Source organism: Mobula birostris, chromosome 5 (assembly GCF_030028105.1).
Source record: "Mobula birostris isolate sMobBir1 chromosome 5, sMobBir1.hap1, whole genome shotgun sequence".
In the NCBI taxonomy this organism is placed as follows: domain Eukaryota; kingdom Metazoa; phylum Chordata; class Chondrichthyes; order Myliobatiformes; family Myliobatidae; genus Mobula; species Mobula birostris.
The window spans coordinates 34,027,760-34,052,958 of record NC_092374.1 but is presented as its reverse complement, the minus strand read 5'-3'; the positions used below and the strand labels follow the sequence as shown (position 1 = coordinate 34,052,958).

Sequence of the window (25,199 nt, the reverse complement as noted above, 5' to 3'; positions counted from 1 at the left end):
TGTTTATGTTCCAAAATTTCAGGTGTGTATTCAGAAAAGATTATCAGACAAAGTATCAGTATTCACATCAGAGATGGTTGATATCATTTTAGCCTTGGAATGGGTTGAAGAAGTACATCCTGATTATGTAAAGTACTTCCATGGTCTGATTCATTGTCAGTTTTGACATCTATTAAAACATATTTGAAACTGTAGGCCAGTCATTCTTCTGGAGATTGAGCGTGCAGGGTCTGGGCTTGTGTATCCAGTTCTTATGGGTTCCTGCCCATATCGGGGCTGAAGGAAACGAGGTGGGAGACAGGCTAGTCAAGCAATCACTAAAAATTAATGATACAAATATAGTAGTGCCTTTGCATAAGGGTGTGGAGGAGAAAGCTATAATTAAAAATTCTATTCAATCACTGTGGCAACAAAGTTGGGATCAGAAAAAAAGAATGGCATTCACATAAAATTGAGAGGATGGTGGGAACTCAACTGGAAGTTGAGTATAAAAAGGAAGAAGTTATACATTTATATATTGGACATACTAGGTTGAATAATTTCTTGTTCAGAGTTAATAAGTAGGATATGACATTAATAGGGAGTTTACTTGTCAAGAAATGTTGCAGCATAAATTGTTTGAATGCCATTCATATGACGTGCCAGGGAAACATCGAATTGTTGAATTAAGATTTTTGGGGCAGACACTGATTAAATGGAAAATTTGCAAGAATATCATCACCATCATATTATAAATAGTGTGTATTTGTCTTTCTGAAAAGTATTAGACTTTTTGATGTTATTTTAATTGTTTCAGGGGGGTTGGGAATTTAGTGGGTATACGTCCTGTCTCTTTGCTCCACGCTCCAACTCAGTGAGTGGTGGTAATGCACCCTATGTTGGTCTGCCAACCACCATTAAACTTTACAAGAACTAACGTGGCAAACAACAGCAAGCTCAGTGTGCCCTGTTTAAGTGCTCCAAAAAGCATTCACCCAATTAATATTTGGATTCTCCCATGTAATATTTGCTCGTGTTTTTCTCTCTCTCCACTCACACTGTCAAACCTGGGCACTTCCTACAGCTCAGTATTTTTCAACTGTTACATTCCTTTGTGTGCTCTCTACAGCCCTCATTCACCTAATGACCTTTGTAAACCTGCTCTCACATTATAAAGATACTCATTTTGCCCTAGCCATTCAGTGATCAATAATCAATTTGCCTCCCTCCCCCCACAGTTCTGAGTATCTTTGATGTGAAAATTTAACTCTGTTTCTTTTCCCACAGAAACCACCCAACTCACTCAGTATCTTGTTTTTATTAAAAACACCAAAGACCACTTTTACTTTTTCTTGTGTTAGATTTTACTACCCTATGCGATGTCGTCATATACATGATCAGGGTCCTCATGCTCATCATCGGAGAATCCTGGTGTTGATGCTGAAGATTGAAACCCAAAGGTCAACTGGAAGTCCAGCGGCCAGAACCCCGGATCTGCAAGTCCACTAGGGAGGCTAAAGGCCCAATGACTGAGTCCACGGATTGAACGGAGGTTGTAGACCAGAGATCGTGGGATTGGAAGGCTGTCTGGATGGGTGGATGGGTGGGAGAAATGGGACTTGTGTTGCCGTTGCTCGTATTGTTCTGTGAACACTATAGGCAAGCTTTGTTGGCACTGGAATGTGCCCCAGCACATCCTTAGGTTGTGTTGGTTGTTAATTCACTGCATGAACACAGAGTGCATGTTCACTGTGTGTTTTGCTCTACATATGGTAAATAAATAAATCAGAATCTGTTGAACTTCTTGACCTGGTTGAGTGATAGGCAGCTGCTGATTTATTATGCACTGGGACAAAGCTACCTTGCCTGCTGGTCCTCTATTGCCTGTTCATTTTGCTATTTGGCAGAGGTTATTGTGGTACAAAGAATAGAAAATGAAGGACCGCTTCATACTGTTGCTGTTGAAAGGCAAATCTCCAGAACGGCTGCAGTAAATACAAGAACCTCCACTTCCTGATATGATCAATACTATTAGGTCTAAAAAAGTCAACAATTCCCATAAGATATATATAATCTCTTGAATTCCCATCTTCATATTTAAGCTCAAAGTACATTTATTATCAAAGAATGTATAAATTATACAGACTTGAGATTTGTTTGCTTACATGCTGCTGCAAAGAAAGAAATTCGAAAACCCAGTTTAAAAAAAAGACCAAACCCAGCAGAGAAAGAGGAAAAAAAACACAAATCATGGAAACAATAGAATCGAGCAACAACAGCAGCATTCCAAACCAAACGGAGTCCTTAGATCCAAATCCTTGGAGCAGCCCAAAGTAGGCCCAAAGCCTCACTTCATCGCATCACATTGGCGGGGCAAATTGCCACATTCAGGAGTTCTAGCAGCTATCTGCTCACAGGCAAACTATCAAAAGTGAACCAAATCTAATTTTATTTAAAACACACTCACTCCATTGCGAGGGTTGTTAATGCCAATTGAACCCAAATTGATCACTGTCTTGAAGACTAGCTATATGCAGGCAGGAAATTCTTTCCCTTTCTTTCTTAATGGCAGAATGCTTCTCCTTAAAATCAACCCTGCCTGATTGAATGTGTTGGATAGCTTGCTACTCTGATCATGTGACCTCTATATTGATGTTGAGATGAAGGACTAGGGTTGAGAGGGTGAACAGCTTTACGTTCCTTGGCATACACATCACCGAGAATCTCCTGTGGTCTGTACATACCGGCTGCGTGGTGAAAAAGGCACAACAGCACCTCCTTCATCTCAGACGATTGAAGAAGTTTGGTATGGCCCCCCAAATTCTAAGAACTTTCTATAGGGGCATGATTGAGAGCATCCTGACTGGCTGCATCACTGCCTGGTATGGGAACTGTACTTCCCCCAATCACAGGACTCTGCAGAGTGTGGTGCGGACAGCCCAGTGCATCTGTAGATGTGAACTTCCCACTACTCAGGACATTTATAAAGACAGGTGTGAGAAAAGGGCCCGAAGGATCACTGGTGACCCGAGTCACCTCAACCACAAACTGTTCCAGTTGCTACATTCCGGGAAACGGTACTGCAGCATAAAAGCCAGGACCAGCAGGCTCCGGTACAGCTTCTTCCAACAGGCCTTCAGACTGCTTAATTCATGCTGATGCTACTGTAATTCTGTTATATTGACTATCCTGTTTGTACATAATATTTATTATAAATTACTATAATTGCACATTTGAACAGAGACGTAACGTAAAGATTTTTACTCTTCATGTATTTGAAGGATGTAAGTGATAAAGTCAACTCAATATGTGCGTAGTGTTCTCTGATTGTGTGTGCGCTTGGAGAAGGCGACTCGTTGGATGAGATTAAGAATCTGGCACCCACACATTGCCCAGTGCACTGGTCCTAATGTAACATAAGTGGAACATCGCTTCACTGAACAGACAGGCAGCAGGGTGATCAATAATCTCCCATATTGTGAAGGATCTTCCTAAGTCAGTGATCGTAAATGATGCAGCATGGAAACAGGCCTCTCTGCCCACAAAGTCCACTCCGACCAGTAGAAGCAATGATGCATTGCTCGAGGTTTTGTTGGGAGGTGAACCAAGCTTCACATCGATAGGGCAATGTAGGGATGACCTGAATCTAGATGTCTTTCTGTCAGCTGCTGGCAAAGATTCAAAGTTTCAAAGTGCATTTATTATCAACAAATGTATAAATTATACAACCTTGAGATTTGTTTGCTTAACAGGCAGTCGAAAAGCAAGGAACCCAGAAGAACCCAGTTAAAAAAATAAGACCAACCCCATGTGCCCCCCCAAAAAAAAAACACAAAACAGATCATGCAAACAATAGAAGCAAGCAATAACAGGCAGTGGATGAACCTCTGAAGTCTCGCAAAGGTATTAACTCTTCGAGAGGACTAGCTACTGAAGCAAAAGAAATGCTCAATTGTTTTCAAGGTCTGCACTTGGTAGACTTATGTCGAACTTCTGGTCCTGCGGTTTGCATGGTTTGCCTGATGATACGACTTGCTCCCTTTCGGACAGGAAAGGGTGGGTCTTCAGCAAGTGATTGCTCTTCAGAGCGTAGAGGGATGAACTCAATGATGATATCTGTAGCAGTTGAATCTGGATCATTCAATAGTGGCTCAAAACATTTCTTCCATCTGGCTCTAGAATCTTTCCTGAAGGAGCATCAACCTATTAGCTTGGCGTGCTGTGGGCACTAAATGGTGGTCTGAGGAAAGCACCTCACGTCACACTTACCTATGCAAAGCTTTAGCTGCCACCACTTGCCTTTGATGAAAAGGAATCTTTTTGTGCTTCAACCTATATTAGACAAGGAGCCCAGGTACTTGCACTCTGAAAGGCACAGAGTTCCAATTTACACACTGACGAGTCTGCAACAGCTTTGTTAATGGTTCCTTGTTCACAGCCGAGGAAAAAAATAATTTAATCTGAATTTGTCCCCTATGCATTGCCACTAGATGAGAAACTCCTGCAGCTCACACACACTCACAAAGAAAGGAGCCATTGTCTTGTTATTCCACAGACACTGAAACAAAGGCAAAGGCATTTGCTAATAGTTGCTGAATGAACATAGAAAATTACCACCCAGTACTGTATCCAGCCTAAACTATTTTCCTTTAAAGTCAGAAATATTAATCCTCAATTCATTAAGCTGTCCATTCTTTGGCCAAGGTCAAAGTGAATGACTTCCCAGTTGTAACAATGAGTGCTATTTTGCAGCTCTAGTGTATTCGAGTGTAGAGTGTTGTGTTCTGCCAATTTTGAGACTCTAGACAAAGAACAGCATATGATTATCAATGCTACTCTGTCAGCTGACTTACAGTAAATCACATTCCAATTGGTGGTATGGCAGGTTGTCAGTCTTAACCTCACTGAACACCCTTTCACTTCAATGCACCCAGTCAAGTTGCCCAAGTCACAAAGAAACTCACTCAGCAAGAACCAGAATATGGGACTTAATATTCAGAACTTTCTGGTTGAAGATAAGGCGCACAGTGTCATAAAATCAATGAAAAGAGAGCTCACGGCATCAATAAATCAACCAGGCAGCAAACCCAGCAAATAGAAGACAAAGGGAGGATGTTTTCCGTGTGCATTTCCTCAAAAGGTGAATTATCAAGAACTGTGGAACTGATTTAGAATTAGGATCCCAGAAATTCAAATGCACACAATATAGAAATGAAAAACAAAATAATGACCATTATTTCACAGGGGCTGGAATTCCTGTCTTCAAACCACTTTATCTTGGTGCAAGACAGTGGCACCTTGCTAAAAAGGGAGAGAATGAACCTGGATATTCTCTCAAACCTGTATTAGCTCAGGTAGCTCAAAGCTGAACATCCCTGAGGTGTAGTGAGCCATCAACAGCAGTAAAAGATATACCATACCACAATCTGTAACCTTATGATAGATATGGTAGAGCATATCCCCTGCTCTACCATTGCTATCAACCTCAGAAATACTTCTGATTCACTGAGGGTAGAATGGCAAGCCAGATCCAGCATCTGATGTACCCAAGATTGAGGTGCCATCTGGTAGAATAGCATGTATTATACAACATTTACTGAAAGGAGGTGGTGGCTCCAAAGACATCCCCATCCTCAATGGTGTCAAGGCTCAGAATTCCTGTGCAAAAGCTGCTGAAAGATATACACAGCCAGGTTCAGCTAAAAGTGCCATATGGATGAACCATCTTGGATTCTTCCTATGATCACCACCATTTCAGGGGCCACCCTCCAGCCAAATCAAGTGACATCAAAAGATGGTTGAAAACACTGGATAGAGCAAGGGCTAAGGGAGCAGGTAACATGCTGACTGTGGTATATTGAGGAAGTGCTCCTGAACTTTCCATGCTTCTAGCCAACTATTATCCTGGAATTACCAAAACAATGTGCAAGAGTGCAGTTCCTTCAAGACTCAACCTTACTGATCGGCAACCTATTCACTACTCAACCTTATTGATCGGCAACCTATTCACTTCAGTGGCTGTAGTGTGCAATGCACTGTAGTTGTTCACCAAGCTTCTCTTACAGTACTTCCCAAATCAGACATTGGCTTTGTGAGAGAAGCCAGAGGGTATTAGCAGATGGTTACCTCTCTGACTGGAGGCCTGTGTGACCAGTGGAGTGCTGCAGGGATCGGTGCTGGGCCCGTTGTTGTTTGTCATCTCCATCAACCACCTGGTCGATAATGTGGTTATCAATGACACCAAGATTTGCGGGGGGGGTCGGGTTAGGAAGTCGATCATGCCTTGCAGCTGGATCTGGTCCAGCCGGAAAAATGGGCTGTAAAATGGCAGACAGAATTTAATGTAGACAAGTGTGAGGTGCTGCACTTCAGTAGGACCAACCAGGGTAGCTCTTACACAGTGAATGGTAGGGCACTGAGGAGTGTGGTAGAACAAAGTGATCTGGGAATATAGATCCATAATTCATTGAAAGCTATGTCACTGGTAGATAGAGTTGTAACAAAACCTTTTGGCACATTGGCCTTCATAATTCAAAGTATTGAGTACAGGAGATAGGATGTTATGTTGAAGTTGTATAAGACGTTGGTGAGCACTAATTTGCAGTAGTGTGTCCAGTTTTGGTCACCTACCTACAGGAAAGATGTAAATAAGGTTGAAAAACTACAGAGAAAATTTACAAGAATTTGGCTGGGTCTGGAGGATCTGAGTTATAAGGAAAGATTGAACAGGTTAGGACTTTATTCCTTGGAATGTAGAAGATTGAGGGGAGACTTGATAAAGGAATACAAAATTATGAGGGGTATAGATAGGATAAATGCAAGCAGGCTTTTTCCACTGAAGAAGGCGGGACTACAACCGGAGGTCATGGATTAAGGGTGAAAGGTGAAAGGGGAAACATGAGGGGAAACTTCTTCACTCAGAGGGTTGTGAAAGTGTGGATTAAGCTTCCAATTTAAGAGAAGTTTAGTTGGGTACATGGATGGTAGGGGTATGGAGGGCTATGGTCCCAGTGCAAGTCGATGAGAGTGGACAGCTTAAATGGTTCGGCATGGACTGGATGGGCTGAAAGGCCTTTTTCTGTGCTGTACTTTTCTATGTCTCTATCGGCTACCTCTACCGCTAAGGCTAAGGCCTTCAGGTACGTGGGAACACCATCATGAGTGGATTCCTCTGCAAGTCACAAACTGTCCCAAGTCAGAAATACATCACTGGTGTTTCATATTTTATCATCACTGGGTCCAATCCTTGGAACACGAAACCAACAGCACTATGGGAGTACTTTCACCAGAAGTTGAAGATGATAGCTCACCAATACTGGGAGGGGCTCAGAATGTTGGCATAAAAGCAATGGCTACATTCCGAAAAATATTATTTTTAGAAACTATTATTTTATAGTGGAGAGCCTTTCATTTGTTTTTTGACACCAAACCTCAGAAACAATGTATGGGCTTGTGCCCATTCACAAGTATAATACGAGAGCTTTAAGTGTTAAGTTATGAGGGTATTGCACAAAAATGCTGGCATTCTCTTTCGTTTGCAAGGTCAAGGGGTGGTCTTAAGACATTTTAAATAGTGAAGCATTTAAAGTTCTTTGTAGTTCCCTATTTTCCGTGGCAAAGGGATCCTGAACATGACAGCATAGCATTAAGCACAGACTATTCATAACCAAATCTCTGTTTTCACATGAAGGCAATTAAAATCTGGCACACACATACTTCTAAAATACCACTGTTACTGAGTTAACTACAGCTTTCAAAGGCCACATCAATGCAGATCTGGTGATGTGGAACAAAGGCAAGAAAATGCTATTGAGAGACACACTAGACAAGATCTCTTGAAAGGGCAGAATAGACCAAGGGGGCTGAAAAGCCCATTTCAGCACACACAGTGGAGAGGTTAATTCAATCACATTCAACGTCAAGGTGCAACTTCTAACCAACATTACACAGGTCTGTGAGAGCCAAGTCAGTCCAGAAGGAAAGCCACTCCAATGTTCATAGAGCAGTGCTCCCTCGGCTGTACGAATCTGCCTGGCTGCAGCCTGCCTGTGAATGATAGTCCCCTCTCACTGCAGCAAATCGAAGTTTGTTAACTGTTCAGTCCAGCAGCCACATTCTCGCAACATGCCTTACGTTCAATAAATGCACATACATTTCATGGAGTGCTGACTTGCAGGAAAATAAAATTCTAAACAAGACTGCATCGCTTGCCAGTGTGGTTTTATCAGCATGAAATAGCTATTTATTTTCCATTCTCATGTAATCCAGTTTTGGGATACATATGGCTCACACTTACATAATTGACAGCACAACTAGAGTTTGACCATTCGGAATGCCAAGTGGTAAATATTCAGGATTAGACAATACAGCTTCACTACATCACTGAGTCAGAGCTCGAGGGCAAAGGTGCAACTTACCGAGACTCAGTCAGCTGGAGATGGTGCATGAGCTGTTGCGCTCAAATCCGAAGCAGGACGAGTTTATGATGCCGTCTGGTTTCATTACACATCATCAGATAACTCAGCTCAGAGATGGTTCACCAAAGGAGCATGAATATTCAGGGCGAAACCACTAACCCTATGCCACATGCATTACATTAAAGCACCACTCCAGTTCACAGTTTATTGATGTAAATTTGAAACAACTTCAAATACCAACAAGGACAGAAGCTCTTTAATCAATTATGTACTGTGCAGTGTAAAAAAAAGCTGTCTAGGAGTAGCAATGGACCATTATTCACTCCGGTTCATTGGTTGGTGGGGGAGGGGTGCAGATGAATCAGAATTGGCAATTTTGAATTCACACTGCAAGTTCAGTATATTGATTTACTGAGTTTAGCAGTTTCCCTGGCAATAAGGAAGGGATCAAGGAGTAGATCCAAAACATCTATACTTTTCCCAGCATAGTGAGAGAGTGTGAAACCTGCTTAAAGATGGGCAATCTTCCCCCAGGTTCCTGTGATCCCTTTAACCCCATGTAGTAACAGGTTGTCTGTAGGTGCCAAAGACATGAACACATCTTTATTTCTGTAACTCAAGTTAGGAGAACAGCTTGTGAAAATCAAGACAGGACAGGAGGGAACAGACAAACCAAGCAAATACCGATAAAAAAAGATAAATAAGTAAATAAATAACGTGGAGGACTTTAGCTGTAGAGTCCTTGAAAACAGTTCTATAGGTTGTGGAATGAGTTCAGTGTTAAAGTGAGTCAAGTTATCCACACTAGTTCAGGAGCCTGATGGTTGAAGAGTAATAACTGTTCCTGAATCTGGAGGTCTGAGATCTAAGGCTCCTATACCTCTTTCTCAAAGGCAGCAGCAAGATGAGAGCATGGGTGGATGGTGAAGGTCCTTGGTGACGGATGCTGCATTCTTGTGGCATGTGCTCCTTGTAAATGTGCTCAAAGGTGCTAAGTGCTACTGAACAGTCCTGTACTGGGAAAGGACCACTCATGTGGCCTGGAATCCCACAAATGCCTCACAAGCATTATACGTTAGCAACATGAAGCACCTCCGACCAAAACGTCAACTGTGTACGTTTTGCTTTGTAACTCCAAAACTAATGGAAAGAAAAACATGAGAGCAGCTGTGAAGTCCCAGCACCTCCTCCATGGTGGTTGTAGGAGCTGATGCTGCTGCTGCAGGAAGCGCCTTTCTTTTGTAACAATTTACTCTGCCCTCCTCAGCTGATCGATGCATCATCTCCAGCTGACATCATATGCAATCTCCACCATGTAGGACAGTGGTCCAGTTGTGTCCTTAATCTTTACAATTACCAACTTCTGATCACCTCTGTAGTTCCTCACCAGGACTGCTTGTCCAGAAGTAAAACATCAAACCTCCTTGCTTGAGGAGCCCTCAGTTTGCTCAGCTGTTTGACTGGCATAGTCCTTCTGAGATTGTGTTTGAGGAGGTCCAAGCATGAACACAAAGGATGACCCAGGAACAAGATAGCTGAGGAGTTACTGGTTGTGGAATGTGCTGCATTGTGAGATGCAGAGAGGAAATTGGCGAGTTTCGGATTCAGTGTCACTGTAGTGTGTTCTTTAGACTCTGGACAAACCTTTCTCCCAAGCCATTTGCAGCTGGATGGTACGGTGCAGATGTAAAATGTCTTATTCCATTCATTTTCAGGAATGACCGAAACTGTTTCAAAACAAACTGTGGTCCATTGTCACTAACTAAGTGTTCTGGAACACCAGTACTTGAGAAGAGGCTTCTCAACACATCAACAGAGTGTGAGGCTGCAGTGCAGGCAATTAGGAACACTTCTGCATCTACTACCAAGAAATTTGTGACCATGAATCGTCCGGAAAAATCCACATGAATCTTCTGCCAGGGCAATGCAGGGTGTTCCCAGTGATGGAGAGACATTGCTCTTGGCTTCTCCTGGATGTGTTGGCATCCCAAATGGTGCAAGGCAAGCTGCTCAGTCTGCTGACCACACCTATATGACTGGCATGTAGCTCCTCTAACACTTCAGCTGTCTGCTTAGATAGTACAACAACTCTCAATCCCTTCATAAGGCAGCCCCCCTCAAGGGCAAGTTATCCTTGGTGCTGGTAGAAATGGGGCAACTGGAATTTCTGCTGCACTTTCCAACCATTTTTGGTGGCCATGTAGACCTGAGACAGTGTGGAGTCTTTTCCGGTTTCCCTTTGGACCATCCAGAGAGTGCTGAGTGCGTGGAATGGGCGGCCGGCAGTGGTGGTGGAGGTGGAAATGATAGGGTCTTTTAAAAGACTCCTGGATGGCAAGATGGAGCTTAGAAAAATAAAGGGCTATGGGTAAGCCTAGGTAGTTCTAAGGTAAGGACACATTCAGCACAGCTTTGTGGGCCGAAGGGCCTGGATTGTGCTGTAGGCTTTCTATGTTTCTATCCTTGCTGTAATAGGGAGACTTTCAATTTGCATTAGAGAGAATATGTCGAGAAGTGTCTTTTTTGTAAAATTTTTAAGGTATTTCCTTTTCCAAGGGTAAGTGGAACAACCCATCAGCATTTCCAAGATTAGTCACGAACACAATAAGGTCTGCAGATGCTGGAAATCCAAAGCAAGGCACACAAAATGCTGAAGGAACTTAGCAGGTCAGGCAGCATCTATGGAAAACAGTAGTGAGTTGATGTTTCAGGACGAGACCCTTCTTCAGAACTGGAAAGGGAGGAGGAAAATGCCTGAATAAAAAGGTGGGAAGGAGGGGAAAGAGGCTAGATGAAAGGTGATAGGTGAAGCCAGGTGGGCAGGGAAGGTCAGGGACAGCACGAAGAAAGAATCTGAGAAGGAACAATAGGAGAAAAGAAGGAGGAAGGGACTCAGGGAGAAGTAATAAGCAGATGAAAAGAAGTAAAAGATCAGAGTGGGGAATAGAGGAAGGGCAGGGGATAAATTGGTAACAGGAAGGAGAAATTGATATTCATGCCATCGGGTGGGAGGATACCCAGATGGAATACAAGGTGTTGCTCCTCCACCCGGAGGGTTGCCTCATCTTGGAACAAGAGAAGGCCATGGATAGACATGTCAGAATAGGAACGAGAATCGGAATTAAAATGTTTGGCACCAGGAAGTCACACTTGTGGCAGATGATGCAGTGGTGCTCGACGAAGCAGTCCCCCAATTTGTGATGGGTCTCACCAATGTAGAGGAGATCGCATTGGGAGCACTGGGCACAATAGATGATCCCAGCAGATTTGCAGGGGAAGTGTTGCCTCACCTGGAAGGACTGTTTGGAGCCCTGAATGGAGGTGAAAGAGGTGGTGTACAGGCAGGCATACAACTTAGGCTGCTTGCAGGGATAAGTGACCGCATGATTAGTCATCCTCCTGAATTCAATCTTGCTAATTGTGTCCTCCAGGAAACAGAGCCCATCTCTGCATTCGAGCTGCTGCTGTTAGTGGAACACCTTCTGTGGAATGAAAATGGACGGTAGTGGTTGATGATCAGCAATGAGGGTAAACTCACTCCCATACAAGGACTGGTTGAAATGTTTTATACCCCAAACCAGACTCAATGTCTCTCTATCAATCTGCGTGTAAGTTTTCTCTGCAGCAGTAAGGGAACATGATGAAAAGCTATGGGGCATTTACTTCCATCACCCATAACATGTGACATGACTGCACCTATACCATAAGATGAGTCGTCACAGACAAGATTCACTGGATGACGTGGATCATAATGTGTGAGTAGTGTCTGATGACACTACTTTCTTTGCATTTTGGAAAGCCACCTCACACTGCTTTGTCCATTGCCATTTCTTTCCGATGTATAGTAATGAGTTCAAGGGCTAGAAGAGTAGCCAGGTTTGGCACAAACCTGGTATAGTAATTGACAAATCGTAAAAAGGACCACAACTATGACACATACTTTAGCCTTGGGACATCTTCCACCGCTTGAATTCTCTCAGCTCACTTGTGTAATCCTTGTGCTTTGATGGTCTGACTACAGTAAGTGAAGCTTGATTTAAAGAATTCACACTTGTTACGTCATGCTCGGAGCCCATAATCTTCTAATATTTTTAATGCTGTCTTGAGATTTTAGAGATGTCCCTTATCATCGGCACCACTATCAATGATGTCAACCATGTTACACTGAGGGCCAGAACAGCCCTGGAGCACTTGGTCTATAGCGTTCTGCCAGAGTGTAGGTGCAGAAGCTACTCCAAATATAAACTTATTAAAGCGATAAACCCCTTTGTGACTGTTTATGGTGAGAAACACTTTGGACTCTTCTTCCATCTCCATCTGTAGGTAGGCCTCAGCTTAGTACACTTTACTGAAGTGTTTCGCTCCAGAAAGTTTTGTAAAGATATCCTCTAACTTTGGCAGAGGGTATTGATCTACTTTCAGTACTGAGTTGATGGTTACCTTAAAATCACCACAGACCCTGACCGACCCATTCTTCATTGCCCATGGGCTCCACTCAACCTTGGAAAGAATTCCTTCAGCCTCCATGCAATCTAGCTCACTGGCTACTTCATCATGGATGGTATATGGAACCAGGCGGCTAAAGTAAAACTTGGGGTGGCATTTTCATTTAACATAATTTTACCCTTGATATGTTTGAGTTTTCCAGTGCCATCCTTGAATATTGCTATGGCATCATCCAGTACCTTTCTTAATTCACTTTCAGTCGACTCTATTGCAGGAAATGTGGCATGCAAATGGCGGATGGATCTCCAATAATGTTGTAGTTGTCTCAGCCAATCACAGCTCCACAATGCTGCCCCTTCTGTTTTTAGCACATGCAAACCCAAAGTGGCTTGCTAGTTATCCCATTTCACTATTATGAATGTTATTCCCACAGGAGTTATTTTTTTCTCCAGCACAAGTTCTTAGTTGGATATCTGCAGGCTTCAGTTCAATATCTTTGAAATGCCATTCAAACGCATTTTGTGGAATGACTGAAGCAGCCAAGTCAGTGTCCAATTTCTTTTTAATAAATATGATATTCTTTGTCCGTATTGTCTGTCTACTGTTAGTTTTCACATTGTAAATCATAAAGCTATTCAGTCCTGTGTCACTTTCATCATTATTAGATTTCTGATCAACAGTATGCAGATTAGGGCTCTTTTTTGCAAGTTAATGTAAATTGACTTTTTATCTTTTTCTCTTCCCTGTGCAGTCTATTTATCAGGGTCTCAGTTGTGTTCCTTGATCCCACTGCACTTTGAACTTTCAAAATTTTCATGGCATTTCCCTGTCATCTGTTCACTCAAATATTAAGATCAACACTCAAGGAATCTACTTTCTGAAGCTTCACGGTCTCTTTAATTAACTGCTCAAACAATGGACTCTGCTGGAGTCTCAGAATTAGCCAATAAGGAATGGTTTTGTGAAAAGCTCTATTAGCCAATCAGAGACTCTTTTTTTTAAAAAGCTTCCCATTGTTGCTCTGCCTCTTGCCTCTCACGACCATCTGTAGAAGAGTCTGCGGTTTCCAATTTGGTTTCAATAGTCACTTCAAAAACCCAGAAAACTAGAGTGGAAGTAATTCCAAGGAAGAATTTCCATGAGAAAGGCCAAGAACCTCTTGATGACCTTCATCTCACTACTGACAAGACACTTCAGGCAGATGAGGCTTGTCAGCCATAGTTGGCAGCTCATCTAGAAGGAGGAAAACTCTGATCTCAAACCTCTGCTGCCTTGCAACTATACCCGCTCATGGGGCAGGCTTTGGGAGTAAATCACGAGGAACAGTCAGAAGCTGGAGTCCCTAAGGCAGATCAGTGCTTACTGGCAACTCCTGCAATGTCTGTCGTTCCTTGGGATTCACCAGCTGCATGGAGACAACAGCTTCTCTCCATACTGCACTGCTCTGCCTTGCGTATCATGTAGACAGCTAAGACGCAATATCCATGGTTGACCACGAGCAATGGAGAGTCTCAAAAACACATATTATATAAAGATTTGTGAATAGAACGCATGAACATTTAAGCTGGCTCTACCCATACAAAAAGATAGAGATCTTATGATAATATCTTCATAACAGGATTCAATACCTCCGTGACTTAATTAGGAATTGAGACTTCGTGGAAAGCAATGGGATTATATCATTACTAAAAAGCTTCAAATTATGTTAATTATAGCACCTGGAACATTCCCAACTTGTACGCTGAGTCACGTGATATAAAGTAATACTCCTGCAGTTAATCTTCCATTGGTTTAAAAACAAAGTACAAAGAATGAAGCCATAAATCGTTTCAATGGCCAAGTGTTTTTCTGCAAGAGTATGATAAAGGAAAATTCTCTTCTCGTGAGCTTAGAAATGTAGCACAGTAGATTGTCAGTGAGAGCCAATGTAAAAAAAAATCATTCTTGGCACTCGAAAGCTAGTGGAAACATATTTGAATGGTCAGCACTTGAAAAGTACAGGATATGTTATTAAACATGGCAAGAGGAAATGGGTTCTAAAAGTTTCCATAATATCCGGCAGCACCTACAGCATTTACTTCCTGATCACTGAACCTATTCTGTACGTAACAGTTAGGTTTTCTTTATCACAGCAATCTAATTGGAAAAGATGACCAGCTGACAGAAAGGAAGATTAGCTTCTCAAATTCTGTAGTACAAGCAAGTTTTATTTCCAGTGACACGAGTCTAGAATATTTCCCAGAGACAACTGCTCTCCAGGCTCTCTACTATTAAATACCATACCTGGCTGAAGGTTCTGCCTCCCATCAGCTCTTCCACAGCAATTAAATAGACTGACTGATCTCATTGTCATATGGCTCTGTGTGGCGGGAGTTACGAAGGCAATACAGAATGGTAGTCAGTGCCAATGAGTGTGTTATCATAGAGGAACCACCTCCAACAAGAGGTGACAGAAGAGCCTAGAGCATATCAGCTGTCTGTCAATACAAGAAGCAGGTGGCGTCAGTGCCCAGGAATTGGCACACTGGCTAGGGAGCAGCTGTTAGCCCCCCCACAGCTCACTGCCTGGTGGCGACGTTCCTCACCACTCAGCCGACACCAGCCGCTTCACAATGTCTAGTCTGAGTTTTCAGACAAGATGAGTGGAGGAGGAGAAGAGTTGGAGACAACAATATTAAAGAAACAATATTGCAGCTGTGAGACGGGATGAGATTTTAGTGGAACAAAATGTTACTGGTTGAATAATGTGAAGTTATCCTCTTCAATAGAAAACAGAGAAGCAGATTATTTTTGAAGCTGTGAGAGATAGACAGTGCTGCATTCAGTAGGATCACGTTGCTCTTGTACTCGACTCACCAAAAGCTAACGTGCAGGTGTAGCAAGCATTGAAGACAGACAGTAAGTTTGCCTTTATTGCAAGGATATTTGCATAAATGAGTGGAGATATCTTGCTCCTGTTATTAATGGCTCCAATGGTGGCAACACGTCTAGAATACTGTGTACAGATTTGGTGTCCCCACCTTAGGATGAATAAACTTGCAAAAGAGGGAATTCGGTAATGGTTCAGCAGGTTGATTGTTGGGATGGAAGATGTGCTCCCAGACTAAGCAGACTGGGCCTCCACCATCTGGAGTTTAGGTGAATGAGGGATGATCTCATTGAAACACAAATATTTTAAAAGTGTAACAGGCTAGATACAGGGATAATGCTTCCCTGACTGATTTGTTTTATATTGCAGTATTAAAGGGTCAACTACTCAAATCTGAGCACAAAATAATCTTCAGACGCTGGGGTCAAAGCAACACGCTGGAGGAACTCAGCAGGTCGGGCAGCATCCATGGAAACGAACAGTCAACGTTTCGGGCCGAGACCCTTCATCAGGACTGAAGAGGGAGGGGGCAGAGGCCCCATAAAGAAGGTGGGGGGAGGGTGGGAAGAAGGCTGGTAGGTGCCAGGTGAAAACCAGTAAGGGGAAAGATCAAGGGGTGGGGGAGGGGGTAGGCAGGAAAGGTGAAGAAGGTATAGGAGAAAGCACAATGGGTAGTATTCAAATCTGAGATGAGGAGAACTTTCAGAATTACTGAATGTTTGGAATTTGGTCACTGATTAGATTCAAAAAGAGATCACTAGGGTTTTCCACATGAAGGAAATAAAGGAAAATCGAGACTGGAGGGAAATGTCATCAAGGAAGATCAGCCACTCTCCTCTCCTATCAGATTTCTTTTTCTTCAGCCCTTTACCCATTCAATTTACCGCCTTCCAGCTTCTCACTTCATCCCCTCCTCCATCCACCTACCTTCCCCCTCTCCTGGTCCCACCTATCATCTTCCAGTCTCCTGCTGCCCCCTTACTTTTCACTCCTGATGAAGGGTCTCAGCCCAAATATCGACTATTTATCCCTCTCCATAGATGCTGCCTGACCTGCTGAGTCCCTCCAGCATTTTGCATGTGTTGCTCTGCAAAAGATCAGCCAGGACCTCACAGAATGGTGATTCAGTCACAAGGCCTATTCTGCAGCTGGTTTTTATGCTTGCACACCAGCTTTGTCCTCATGACCTGGGTTAAGCAAACTTCTTTCTTTGAGGCAAAAAAAAATGGGAATTGCTTGAAATACCCAGTGAGTTATGCAGTGCCCACGGAGAGGGAAAAAAAAAGAGTTGATATTTCATGTCAATGAGCAATCATCATGCTTTTTGATTTTCAAACCTGGACCTCTGCCAGGACAGGCTAGTGAAGACAGATCAGATCAGCATAATTCTTTAAATCGTCCTCTGAGACTTCCTCGGCAGAGCCACGTTGCCGAGTCAAATCTTACAGAAATGAGCAGAATTCTGTTTACTTTGGGACTCATGTTTGTCAAACTAAAGTGTAAACTACCAGTAAATCTCGTAGAATTAACCCTACTCAGCCCAAGTGCTTTATGTTGATGTTTAGATTCCTCCAAAGCCTCATCCCTCCTTACTTTATTTTACCCTTCTATAGCATTCCTGCTGATTTCCTCTTAAATACATTCAAATAACCACCTTCATTACTCCACTTGGTGGCAAATTACAAACTAACACCCTCACTAGGTAAATGAGTTTACCCTCTGGATTCTATTGCATGTTTTCACAAGTCAAATGGTGGAGGCATTTTATGTTTAAGAAAAAACCATAGCAACACATTTATTAAAGAGCGAATACTGAATACAAAGTGCTGTAAAAATCCTTTACCTTCGCATCAGACCAGCCTCTTAAAGTGAACCCCAACCCAATGTCAGTGGTTGTGAATTCTGTATGTTTCCACCAATTACATTACCCAACACTATAATCACCTATCTGAATGGAAACTTATTTGCTACTTATGATTTTATTATTCTGCTTTGCAAATATTGAAATTATACCTCTAACTCTTGGTGCCTAGATTGCACAATATTTCATTGTAGGCACAACTCTCAGTCCTGGTAAGTCTATTTTCCCCCAATTTCACCAATGTCTCTGCACAAAATTGAGACTCTGTTTAATAGTAATTGTCCCAGTGGAGGTCCTTTGAACACCCCACTTCCCATCTTCCCCAGTGTATGCAATGACTTTTGACCCAAAGCAGAAAATGCTGGAAACATTCAGTAGTTCTGTCAGCATCTGTGGAAAGAGAAACAGTTAATGTTTCAGATCGGGATCATCAGAATTGGTTCTATCCATCTATTCACCAGCTTCTCTCTACTGAAAACTAATTCAATTTTCTCTTTCCCAGTTGTGATCAAGGGTCTCAGACCTGAAACATTCACTGTTTGCTTTTTCAAAAATGCTGCCCAACTTGCTGAATGTTTCCAGCATTTTCTGTATTTACTTTTGACCCCTAGAGCCCATTTTGTTGGCAGCTAGCGATTCATTCCATGACTTGGTCTCTAATCCACTCGCTAATGACTTTAGCTACATGTGCCTTAGAGAACTTTGAAAGATCCAATTATGAACCACATCCACTTCACCACCTTATCTGTAATTTCTGTTGCAAATAATACAGAAAGGTAAGTGTAGGATTCCTTCTTTCCCATTGATAATGACATATAAAGAACTATATCCAAATTATATCAAGTTAATTTAACATCTTATGAGTAAGCCATAAGAGTTCAGTCAGAATTATCCTACAGAACCTGGAACCTAGCCAGGTATTTTTGCCCTGTATAAAATTAAGGGAGTAGATTTCAAACACCTTGTAGTTAATAAGTTTCATTTGAAATAATTTTGATTTAAGCATTTAAATGATAAGCATACAGCCATACCTCAGGAGGTTCACACAGTACAGACCACTGCAGTGCACTGTTCCTCAGGGCAACCAGTTGCCATTAGAGTCTACAGGTCCACAGGGCTCAACTGATACGATGCTCAATCTGTTTGAAGCATAAACAGAGACAAATAATATCAGATCTTTATTCGGATGAAAAGCTACCAAGTAGAAATATTAACAGTTAATCTGCATGGAAATGCCACATATTTGCATTAATTTTAAAATAAAATCAAAGATGCCTTGGGATATTGCTTTCTTCTGACCTGCCTGGACCGGTTCAGATTTACCCCCTTAATATCCTTTACACAAAATGATGTTCATCAAATGATTTTGCACACTAAGCCCATGCTCATATTCCTTAACTCTGCACTAAAAGCTTCCTGCTTGCTCAAAAATGTAGCATCTACTTTGTATGTCGACTATATTCCCAATTCATGAAGTTTTTAAGTCTTGTCGAGCTGTTTCCCTTAACCTTGTGCAACACACTTATGCCAGCTTTACTCTTCACAGAATGTCTTCCTGATCCATATTAATGGAAGCTGAGCATTGACATATAATGAGTTTGTTTTTAAAAAGCATCCCTGACCAAGTAACGAGAGCAAGAGAGAAAGAGCGCATGACAGAAAGAGAGAGCACGAGAGCGAGACAGACTAAACTTAAATGGAAAAGAATGTGTGGTTTAATACTGTAGAATTCAGTGATATCAAACGAGTTGGGACATGGGGGAATGATGATAGATAGCAATGCGTTAAAGCAATTCACCGCATTAACCACCTGCACAACACAGCATTTTATGTACAACTTCAAAAGATATTCAATGTCTTTTTTTTAAAACGTGTTGCATGACTTCTGTTTGGGTATACTTTTCTAGAAGGATTCAGAATCTTTGCCACAATTATTCGTGGAACTAGTCAGTGTATGCAATCTACATGATTTTGACAGCATTCATATTTGAATGATATGGGAGTTAGTGCTCCTGCTAGGGCAATGATTAACCCAAACAAGAGACCCTCTAATTATCTCCAGGAGATCTTAGATAAAGACACACAAGAGATTGTGGGATAAGGGTTTGGAATTGAAGGCAATTTATTAAAACTAAATACAACTTACTGATCTGGATAGGAAATCAATGGTAGAAGACCACTCTATGGACATGGCCAGATATTCAAGTATTGACCAGTGGATTTGTGGTGCTCAACTATGCACTGCATCTACAAATGGCCTCGAAAGCCGAGAATGCAAGTCTGACAGTGAAACAAAGTAAGCTGCATTGTCCTCTGGATGGAAGCAGAAAACTAAAACAGTAAGAAAATGTGCAAAATAGCAACACATGAAATTTAACGCTACAAATGCAAGCTAAGACCATAAGACATAGGAGCACAATTAGGCTATTCTGCCCATCGAATCTGCTTCACCATTCCAACATGGCTGATTTATTATCCCTCTCAACCCCATTCTCCTACCTTCTCCCCATAACCTTTGATGCCCTGACTAAACAAAAACTCATCAACCTCCACCTTAAATGTACCCAATGACATGGGCTCCACAGCTGTCAGTGGCAATGAATTCCACAGATTCACCTCCCTCCAGCTAAATAAATTCCTTTTCATCTCTGTTGTAAATGGATGTTCCTCTATTCTGAGGCTGTACCATCTTGTTCTAGATTCCCCCACTATTGGAAACATCGTCTCCACATCCACTCTAACTAGGCCATTCAATATTTGACAGGGTTCAATGAGCTCCCCCACCCCCCCATTCCTCAGTGAGCACAGGACCTGAGCCATCAAACACACCTCATACATTAACCCTTTCATTCCCAGAATCATTCTTGTGAACCTCCTCTGGACCCTCTCCAATTACAGCGCACCTTTTCTTAGATAAGGAGACCTAAGCCTCTCACAGCACTCCAGGTAAGGCCTGACTAATGCCTGATAAAGCCTCAGGCTTAGTTTTATATTCTAGTCCTCTTGAAATGAATGTTAACGTTGCATTTGCCATCCTACCACTGCCAATCTTTTATCCATGCTAGTACCTCTCCTGTAATTCCATGGGCTCTCATCTTGCTAAGCAGTTTCATGTGAGGAACCTTGTCAAAGGCCTTCAGAAAATCCAAGTAAACAACATCTGCTGATTCTCCTTTGTCTGTCCTGCTTGTGATTTCCTCAAAAAATTCCCAAAGAATTCTAGCACTTTGTGAGTCAAAATAGCATAGATCTTAAAGAGAATGGTAATTTCCAAATGGTGAAAAGCTATTTTTTATTGTTTCTGTTTCTCTGCTAATATTTATATCTGTGGATTTCTAATGCTACTGTGAAACTGTAATTTCATTTGGGATTAATACGGTATCTCTATAAGAAGCAGCACTCATACAGACAAGTGCCATTGAAACTTTGAAAAACAACCAGCTATCTGGCAGATCACAAGGAAAATGAATGGGAAACCTATTGGAGATAAAAGAGACTCCGAATGCTGGAATCTGGAGTAAAATGATGGAGGAACTCAGTGGGTCAGGCAGTGTCTGTGGAGGAAAGTGGACAGGCAATGTTTCAGCTCAAAACGTTTCATCTCAATGAATGGGAAACACTGCCATCGTCAAAGGATGAATAATGAGCCAACAGCTTAGGTCCTGACAGAGAAACTTTTAAGAAAGCTCAATGTAGGAAAAGTACTGGAATTACTTGACAAGAATACTTCAGCAGCACCACCCAGACCATCAATCATTAAGGATAATAAAGACAGCACATCACACAAAGACACTACTGCTAATATTGCATCAACCCTCACACCAGCCTAACTAAGAAAAACTACTGTCAATGGGTTCAAGTGCAGGAGCTCCTTACCTGACAGCACTGTGAGAATAGCTCCACTACCAAATGCAGCAGTTCAAGGCATGAGAATAGTCGGATGGACCACATATGCTGCCCCTGACTGTGAAAGCCATGTCCAATGAATAACTAAACACAAATGAAACGCGTTTCTGAAAATGTGCTGAAAGCACTTTTATTGGGTGACTTTCTTTCCACAAATAGTACAAAGCTTCCTCAATGACCCTCGTGATAAATGCAGTAGAAATCAGGAAAGTTCTGGCCCCAATCTCTGGTGTTTGTTTTTTGTCAATTTCGCTAATCTTCAACTCTTCTCAGTGGGCGAGATAGTGAGCAGTTGAACAGAACAGACCACACAGTTCAAGGTTAATTCTCTTGCCTGTGTTCAGTTAGCTGAAATTGGCTGAAGAAGAAAGGAGACCACGGGGTGGCTATAATTAACCATAGTGACGCTGTCTTATGGAATGAGGAAAAAGAAGGAGTTCCTGACTGCTATTTAACAATTCTTGTTGCAGAGGGTAAACTGAATGAGAACAGAATTTGGCATCCTGCCAGACCACCATCAATTCTAGTCTTAGCTGGTTACCAGAAGGGAATTTACAATTGCCATAGATTTTCTCTCCCTGCCCATTGAGGAGGCCCTTACACATTCCCAACAGAAGAGCTGAGACAGGAAAACTCAGCCAAGTCGTAATGTCAATCATGTATTCAAGATCCAAACTTAAGGCATTGTTGATTGTGTTGGGAGGCATTCAGTAGAGAGACATGGATTGCTGGTGCAGCAACAGGAACAGGGTGGGTTGGCCCTTGTCAGCTAAGCTCCACAATTTGCTGTAGGTTATACTTGCACTCCATTTACCTTCCCATTCAGAATTGTTCTATCGATCGCTTTATTTTAATGTACATGATTGAGGGGAAAATGCTCAGGTTATAATAAAGGCATTTGCATTTGCGGATTGACAGAGAATGGGATATACACCAAATCAGTCACGAGGAGAAATCATGCCAATGAGAAAGTGTAGGCAATGTTTGCTGACTGCCTCCCCTTCATCATTTGGCTCTCTGCTCACTTCCTGAACCATAAGTATCTGAGACACCAATCACACCTCACTGTAGATGGGATGGAACGCTCCATACTTAATGAAAAAACAGAAATTTTCTCTTAAAGTTCTGCAAACTTCTTGCTGTAGCTTCAAAGGATGTACTGTATTTTTTTCTGGAACTTCCACACATCTTGGAAAATCCCACCTAAATTGTAAAGTCTTAATATTCTCTTTCCTTGTTAGGAGCTTTACCAAATGAAACCTGGGCTCGATTGTAAAGGGATATTGTTGCTTCAGTTTTCTTATTAGTCATCCATTGCACAATTCCATGTTGCCCAACAGATGAATGCTTCCTAGCCATACTTTAACTCATGATAGGTGTTACATGTCTGCTTCACACATACATGTACAAATTTATTCCCCTGCTTGTGTACACCTTGAAATATTAAACAAAATGGGTGTAATTCAGCTTGCAGGGGATATGGGTGTTTCTGACAAGACTAGTTTATATTGCCTATTCAGCTGAGTGGTAAGATGAGCCACTTCTGAGGGAAGTGAAAATTCTGCTGTATTTCTGTGGATTTGGAGGTCAGATTGAGCAAGGGCATCAATTTTCACTTCCACAACACCATCTGTGAACCAAATCAAGAATCTGTTTTTTTATACTCACTATTAGTGACAAATAAAAACATAATTGGATGGTGGGGTTATGGATGCCTATAGTTGTGGTGCAGGTCAATGGGACTAGGCAGTTTAAATGGTTTAGAACAGACTAGGATGGGCCAAAGGGCCTGTTTCTGTGCTGTACTTTTCTTTGACTGTATAATTACTCAAATTCCAGCAGTCACAATGTAAATCTGATCTGTTGTATTCAGATCGAGAAGCAGCAGAGTAGCACAATAATCGAGTGGCGACCTCACAGCTCCAGTGACCCAAGCTCAATTCTGACCCCATTGCTATCCCTGTGGAGTTTGCAGGTTCTCCATGGTCACATGGGATTCCTTCATGGATTCTGGTTTAGATTAGATTAGATTAGATTCAACTTTATTGTCATTGTGCCGAGTACAGATTCAAAGGCAATGAAATGCATTTAGCATCTGACCAGAAATGCAAAGAATAGTGTTATTTACAAAATAACTGCAAATAAAAAAAGTGCAACAGCACACAAATATAAAAGTACTGAGACAGTAGAATGCGGGTGCAATACTGCTTAGCGCTGTGAAGAGAGGTTTAGCAGTGTCACAGCCTCAGGGGAAAAAGCTCTTCCTGTGCCTGCTGGTGCGGGAGTGGAGGCTCCTGTAGCCACATCCCAAAGACATACCGGCTGGTGAATAATTGGGCTCTGTAAATTCCCCCTAGTGTGCAGGCAAGTGGTAGAATCTGTCATAATCAAATCTGTAATCATTGACATATGTCGTGAAATTTGTTGTTTTGTGGCAGCATTATAGTGCAAGACAAAAACAACAATAAACAGACCATCTAAAGGGGAAAAAGAAAGGTCAACATTTTCAGATGGGATCAACAGTGAATGGTGGTGAGAGGAGCAGGGTGGGGGCGGGGAAAGAAAGACCAATATACATGGTGGTGAGGGGACCAGGATTTGTGAAGGCGGGGGTGGGGGGGGGTGGTGGTAAGAGATGATGACCAAGATTCATGATCGTGAGGGAAGATGCCTATCCAAAGATTCAAGCATTTTCCTTCTCAATTTTCATATTTTTCTATTTCTCCCAACTTCTGCACTTGCTGCCAAATTTTGAAAATTAGCATCTTTATTTATCCTTTTTTTTAAAAAAATAAGTGCATTTCATTTTGTAATTCTTTGAATAGGCATTTACCATTCTGTCCAGGATTTCTAATTCCCGGGTCCAGCCTCCAAACTGCTGGCTTTACTTCTGCTTTCACATTTCACACAATGTCAATTTATCAACACAGAGCCCTTTTTGTGGCATTTCTACAGCAGCTGTGGCCCTCACCACTACTGAAGAATAATTCTCCTTAGCTTTTACACTCCACAGTAACTTCATTACAAAGGACACCTGCCAGATTAAGATCAGCAGCTTTTCTTCACACTGAAGTTAACATACAATAGGGTAAAAAGGAGAAATCAAATGATTTAAAAGTGCTAGAAGACTGGAACATTTAGGTAATAAATCCTTTCAGACTTGGTTAAAAGGAAAGCTGTAAATATGAATGTTCTGCGAACACACTGCCTGGACGTCTCAATCAATCTCAAAGGAAAATCAAAGCATTGAGCATTTGCTTATTGACAGGTCAGACTTTAGGCATGCTTGTGGATGAGCTAATATTCTCCAAATGTCAAAGTAAACTTACTATCGAAGTATGTATATGTCACATATACTATCCTGAGATGGAAAAGCAATCAATATGCAAACTGTGTAAATACAAAAAAGAAAAATAATAAATAATATTGAGAATAGTCCTTGAAGTTGAGTCCATAACTTGTTGAATCAGCTCAGTGTGGAGGTGAGTGAAGTTCTCCACGCTGGTTCAGGAGTCTGATGATTGATGGGTAATAACCGTTCCTGAACCTGGTGGTATAGGACCCAAGGCTCCTGTACTTACCTCCTTCCCAACGGCAGCAGTGAGGAGAGAGCATGGCCAGGTTGGGAGTGGCCCTTGATGATGGATGCTGCTTTCTTGTGGCAGCACTCCTTGTAAATGTGCTCACTGGTGGGGGCTCTTCCTGTGATGGATTTTGCCGT

The 25,199-nt window shown here is 42.0% G+C and overlaps 1 protein-coding gene across 8 annotated transcripts in view; it reads right to left on the bottom strand.

The window, feature by feature from the left end:
* The window catches only part of lhfpl2b (LHFPL tetraspan subfamily member 2b), a 204,328-nt gene that overhangs the window by 60,071 nt on the left and 119,058 nt on the right, over positions 1-25,199 (bottom strand). For 5 of the 8 annotated variants that reach the window (XM_072257845.1, XM_072257843.1, XM_072257844.1 and 2 more), the window contains one exon: positions 18,604-18,711. The exons of 2 other annotated variants lie outside the window; for them this stretch is intronic. The gene's annotated coding sequence lies outside the window, so the exon portion shown is untranslated. Of the gene's footprint in view, positions 1-18,603; positions 18,712-21,448; positions 21,468-25,199 lie in introns of those variants that run through there. One more of the 8 variants, XM_072257851.1, reaches the window with a different exon arrangement.